The following is a 6,493-nucleotide window of genomic DNA, read 5'->3' as shown; positions in this document are numbered from 1 at the left end:
TCTAAGCTTCTACCTTAGGAAACTATAAAGATTAGCAATTTAAGCCTAAAGCAAGCCAGAGAAAGTAAATAATAAAAATTACAACAGAAATCAATGCCATTGAAAATAAGAAAACAATACAAATCAACAAATCTGAGTGCCTTTGTCTCATGCACCAAAGATTTTTGTCTTTAGCATAATGTCCACTGACCAAAAGTTTAAGTCATGGAATGTTGGACAGTGTCTTTGATCATTCTTGACATAGTCACAAAGAAGAGTCTTTTTATGTGTTTTGGGTTATGGGTGGGAGTGAGAAGAGTGGAGAGGCAGGACAGTCTTCTCTCTCCTTCTTTCTGAGCACGGAGCTCACGGCAGAGCCTCCCAGCCTTTCCCCAGACTCCTCCCCTATGCAGCTGTGGAAAAGGACACATTTATCGGGCTGTCAAATCTTTAAAGCCTTGCCATGACCAGGCTCTCCTTTAGAAAGTAATTCACGATCCAATGGTTTCACTCGAGGAAACATTTTTTTCCCTTGAATTTAACCTGAATAAATTATATGCCATTTGATCTGCCTACTCTACTTTTTATCTGACTCACATCCTTAGTTTGTTTTTATACGATACAGCCACTTTGTTCCTAACTGACTAGCTATTAGCATATATGTACAATAAAAATTGATTAGTTTCTTCTCTGACCCTTTTTTCCTCATAACTTCCAATTTTCTATTTCTTTCTCATAAGTTATACAGAATAGTTTGCCAGCTTCTCTCTCATCAAAAAAAAAAAAAAAAAAGCTAAATCTTTCTCCTAGAACTGTTAGATGGTTCAGAATGTTACAAATCATAAGGCACTAGAAATACATCCTAAAGCGTAATTTCAAATACTAATTTGATAGGCTTTATTAGAGCCAGACTCAAGTCCAGCTAAGTAAGCCAGAGGGTCTCATAACTGAGGGGAACTGGGAGTAACAACCATTCAGAAAATATGAAGACAATATCAATATACATCAAAAATGCTAAAAAGTAGACTGTTAGGAGCTCCTAGGGCCTCATTGTTTTCACATTTCCTCCATAATATCACTTACTAACTTATATTACAATTGTCTGTTTTCTTCTTTATCTATCCTACCCCTCTGTAATGTTCTTCATGATGACAGAAATCATGTGTATCCTTTTCACCATTTTATTTCTAGCACCTGGCAAAGTACCTGGTTGTAGTATATGCTCATTAAATAATTTTGAAATAAAATAAGTCGACTAGGTAATCTAAGCAAATTACAAAGATTCTAACAATATACTAAGGAATCATACTTTCTTCTCTACCCATTTGTCTCCAATCAACCTTTAAGCAAGCACATTTTTTAAGTGACTAAAATATATTTATTAACAAATTCAGAAGCACAAAATATGATTCTTTGACCTTCCATATTTTTTCTACCTTTAGCATACTTACCCCAAGTTACCATTTCTTAATAGACCCACTGTCCTCTCCTAACTCATTCTATATTTGTTTGCAATTATTCACACTAAGAAATAAATTATTTATAAAAAGCTTAATTATTTTGAGCACATTTGCCATTAGTAAAATTCAGGGTGAAGTGCCTACACAAGTCTTTTAAAAAGTAGTTGTCTATCTCTTATTGGTTTATAGTTCTTCATATATTCTGGTTATGAATTCCTTGTCAAATGTATGTATTACAAATATCTTCTCCTATTCTATGACAATCTTTCATCTTCCTAGTTGTTTTGGATAAACCAAACTATTAAATGCAGATTAAGTCCCATTATCTCATGGTTAGTCCTTTTCATTTTTTGTTAAAGAAATGACCTATCTCAAATTTTTAAAGATATTATTTATATTTTGTAAAATAGTTACTGTTATACCACTCATTTAGGAATGTAATCTATGGGAAACTAGTTTTGTGTGTAAAGTCAAGTTTTGTTTAAAAATATATGTATATGAATATATATATTCATTTGATCTAGCTTGTTGGTTCACAAACTGGCCCCCATACATGGAAGGTAAGAAGATAGCAAAGAAAGAAGCAGTCCACCCAGGCTGATAGGTGGCAGTTTAATGAGCAAGGGAACATACAAACAAAACTTGTCGTGGGTGACTGCAAGGCAAGTAGATCTTTGCAACCACCTACCAGAGTCTTAAAACTTGATAGACAAGATGATAGTCACAGTGACAATTCAATAGCATCCTTATTCTATCATCTAGCAGAAGCATCCTAACAACCCTGAGAAATAGACTCTTTAATTTAGAAGAGTCTAAACTTGTGAAGAAATGATGAATCTTTGCAGGATTTGTCTTTTATCTTCTCCATGAATCTATCTAAGGTTTAAGACTGGCATTAGCTGCCTCCTGCACTTTGCACATAACACGGACTTTTTTTACTGTCTTTTCAGTTGGACTTTGGGAAAAATGCAGTCACCATATCAATCATTACTATGTTAATCCATTCCAGAAAGATGCATTTAGTTTAATAGTACTTTAATAGTCCAGTGACCAAGCTGTGATATTAACCCTGTCCAGAACTAGACCTTTTATGATCAGTCTTAGTTGGACCATTTAGATTCTTTTTAAGAAAATATTGTGTTGAGACCAGAGTAAAAGAGAAACTAGAAGTCAGGAATTTGGTGCTGTTAATTGTTAATGGCACCACCTAGAGAGAGTATTAGGAAACTATTGATATTAAGATACATAGAAGACTACCTTCAGAAAGGCTTTCCTTTCTGAGTGCTAGGTTGTTCATTTTTTTCTTCAGTTTTGTGTGATGGTTCAATATCCTTCTAATAATTTTTCTATTTTTTAATGGCAAATAGAGATGAATTTCCTTAGTTATAACGAAACAATCTAACAATAATAAGCATCATTTATTTTTGTTTTTTAATTTTACCTTTCAGTTACAGTTTACAGTCACTATTATTTTGTATCAGTTTCAGGTGTACAGCATAATAGTTAGCCAATCATATACTTTACAAAATGATCCTCCCAATACATCAAGTACCCACCTGGCACCATACATAGTATTACAATACTATTGAAAAGTGGTAAATAAAGACCTGAGAGAAATAGGTAAATATTCCCAAAATCTTTAGAATATTTTAGAGGTGGCAAAAATCTGGTTTTCTTGATCAAAGAGATTTTCTTCCAATCCTCTGATTTAACGTAAGTCTAGTGAGGCAGAGAAATCTTAAGTTAAATGATCTCTTACTAATTCTAAACCTCTAGGGCTCTGGTGAACTTCTGATAGCTTCATGTAAAATCCTCAACACAAGCATTATGGAAAAAAATGTCATTATGAACTGCATTGATGCTGTGATTAAAAGCAATCTTGCTTTACATCCTTTGACAGACTTAAAATATTACAACCTGGAGACATATAAAGATGTTCTAACCTATCAGCACTAATAACAACTTACATGTATATTTAATTTTATAGCTCACAAAGGAAGATTGCATATATTATTACACATCAATTTTGTGAAGTAAGCAGCACAAGTATTATCATTCAAGTTTTATAGATTAAGAAAATAGAACACAGACAGGTAACATGGTATGCCCCAAATTTTACAGCTTGTAAATAGCGACACAACTAGAAGACAGGTTTTATCTTAGCTTTAAAAAACAATGCCATTTCTGCTACACATGCTACTTCCAAACAATGTAGGGGGGAAAGTGCATCTCTTTAAATATTGAGTGGTGATATTTTAAAAAATAAAGCCATTTATCATTGCTAGTAATGAATCTGGATTAGACTTAGTAGTCAAATTCATTCCCTTGGCCCAGGGAGGATCTCCTGCTCTGTCCTCACTGTGAAATTCTTGCCGATACTCAGGCACATTGAAACGCTGGAGATGGCAGTAGCCCTCTGACCCTAGCCTTCCCCTTGGAGCCGTCTCTGGGTGTCATGGTAACACCAAATCTGCCCAACCCTTTCCCTCATTTCTCTGAAACAAACGCATAACAAAAAAACAGAACCAGCTCCCATCAATACCTCCATAGTTTTTTTCCACCATCATTATTTTTATAAAAATATACTACAAAGTACCTTTGAAATCTACAATCATTATGAAGAAAAATAAAATCTATCAATAATCATTACCCTTTATAGGACAGCTGGTAACTGCTTGATATTCCCCACGATCATCTGACAGTTGATGATGAGCAATAGGAATGACTAGAATTAAAAATGAATAAGAAAAATATTGTACTGGGCATCATTAACTTTCTTTGAGCAAAACAGTTTAAGCATCAATAAATTTTCAAATATTTTCAGCCTTAGAGGTGTCTTTTAAGTAATGTGTGTGAGTATGTGTTTTAAACCAGAGAGAAAAGACAGCCATCCCTTAAAATTGAAAAGTTAAACTTGCATTTAAAAGCAAGAAAAAAGTCCTTATCCCTGGCACATAAAAACTCATGTTAAAAATATTATGTATTCATTGACTTTTTCTATTATCACTGTTCCCTCAACTGTTTTTCACCTTTTACAAATAGGACATGACAGCAGCAACGGTTGCACTGGTGAGAGAAACCCACAGGGAAGACAATGTAGCTTATTTTTATAGCACCAGTGTTTTCTCCTTACATTCACATCTCCCGAACTACCATCTGTGTGAGGCAGAGAGAGCTGGGGGAGAGTGATAAGAGACCATTGAGAGGAAAGGCAACGATTCCAAAGGGAAAGCTAAACCACCCAGCTGTCAGGGGTTTAGATGCTGAAAATGTCATTTTAGGAAATAATCCAAGCCTCTCTCTCCAATTCCAAAGGGCACCTTTGCTCAGTGGCCTTGCCCCCAGGGCTGCATGGGGGGAGGGGACTGGCAATATATCAATTGCATTGCACCTGACTCTGAACCCAGCTTTGCAAAAAAACTCAACGGGCCTCCCTGGGCAAGACAGTGGATGCCTTTTTTTTTTTTTTTTTTTGCCAGAAAAATTGACTCACCTGAATGTTTGATCACCTCCCCATCCTCTATTCAGGGTTGTCAATCTAAATGGCTTATCCTTAGTAGAATGTCCCTGGCAGATGGAGGAAACCCCAAGATGCATTAAAGGCAGGAAATTCAAAAGGGCAGGGAATGCAGCAGTATTTTAGAATCACAATAGTGAATTTTAATCTGATTATATTTATTTTGTAATAAAAATAAATACACTGGAGTGAAATGTAAAACAATCTCAGCATAGCTCAGTAACCTCCTAATTTTACATTTTTATTAAAGGATAGAAGAAAGAGATAAAATAACATGATCAAAGCAATTTTAGGGGGGGAAAAAACCTATGGTAATGTAGAAATTTCAGCTAAAGCATTTCCTATTACCTCTTTACCACTTACCCTCTAGTTTACAGATCAGAAGTCTCGGGCCAGAAAACATTCCTGACTTATGAATTAATGGTTCTGCTCCATCCAGAACCCAAGTGTCTGAATCTTAAGAAATATTTTATACCAATTAACAGCCATTAAATAAAATTTTATTGTGAGTTCATATACCAGCCATCAAACCAAACCAATCTAAATTTTTCAATGAGCTGAAAATATATTTTCTATAGTTTACCTAGAATCAGGAGGTTAAACAGTTGAAAGTTCCCTTTGACATTGAAACCTTAGGCTTAATACCCTTCCTTTTTTTTCTAACCAACAAATATTATTTTTTGGTCAATTATAAGTTAGAAAGTAGCTTTACTTTTTTATGTTGTGATCAAAACTGAATGTTTTAAAGATTTTATTAAAGAGAGAGAAACATCAGTGTGTGGTTGCCTCTTGCACGCCCTCCAACTGGGAACCTGGCCCACAACCCAGGTATGTGCCCTGACTGGGAATGGAACCAGTGACCCTTTGGTTCACAGGCCTGTGCTCAATTCACTGAGCTATACCAGCTAGGCCTTAAAAAGTGAATTTTTACCTTTAACTCTATAAGTAGGAAAATCAAAATCAAAATAGCAAATCCTACTAGTATTTTATCATTTTTTTAATAAGATAGGTTCATTTCCTCTGAAGCCTCACATACCTGTGCATGCTTATAGGTTTGCCAATTGGGCCATTCAGGCCAGATCAGGCTCAGATTCCCATACAAATAAGGAAGTAAAACTGTGGCTCTTGATCAAAAACATATTCTCAATGTGCTCATGAAAGAGCAAAAAATGAAAAGAAACAATCTTCTCAAGCAGTAGGCTTGTTATTACCTTATTTTCAATTCCATATGTCAAATGGAATCTTGAAAGAATCAGATATAACACTGGAAAGTACATTACGAGGAGGAAAAAAAGGTTCTCTATTAGGATGATGATCAAACTAGGCGAACAAACACCTCTTTTCTTCCTTTAATTTTCTAGTATGGCTTCCTGCCTGCAGGTAAAAGTGTAAATTACAAGTAGAAGCAATTGAGTATTTATGTATCTGTCTATTAGTTTATGGCTACCCAGCCAATTTAAAATGAACTGTTCAACTATGTTTCCTCTTATTACCTCCAATGAAAAGGAAAAAAATAAAACAATAAAAATGGGATGGA

Source organism: Desmodus rotundus, chromosome 4, assembly GCF_022682495.2.
Source record: "Desmodus rotundus isolate HL8 chromosome 4, HLdesRot8A.1, whole genome shotgun sequence".
NCBI classification, from domain to species: domain Eukaryota; kingdom Metazoa; phylum Chordata; class Mammalia; order Chiroptera; family Phyllostomidae; genus Desmodus; species Desmodus rotundus.
The sequence above is the reverse complement of the archived record's forward strand: the minus strand, read 5'-3'. Positions refer to the sequence as shown.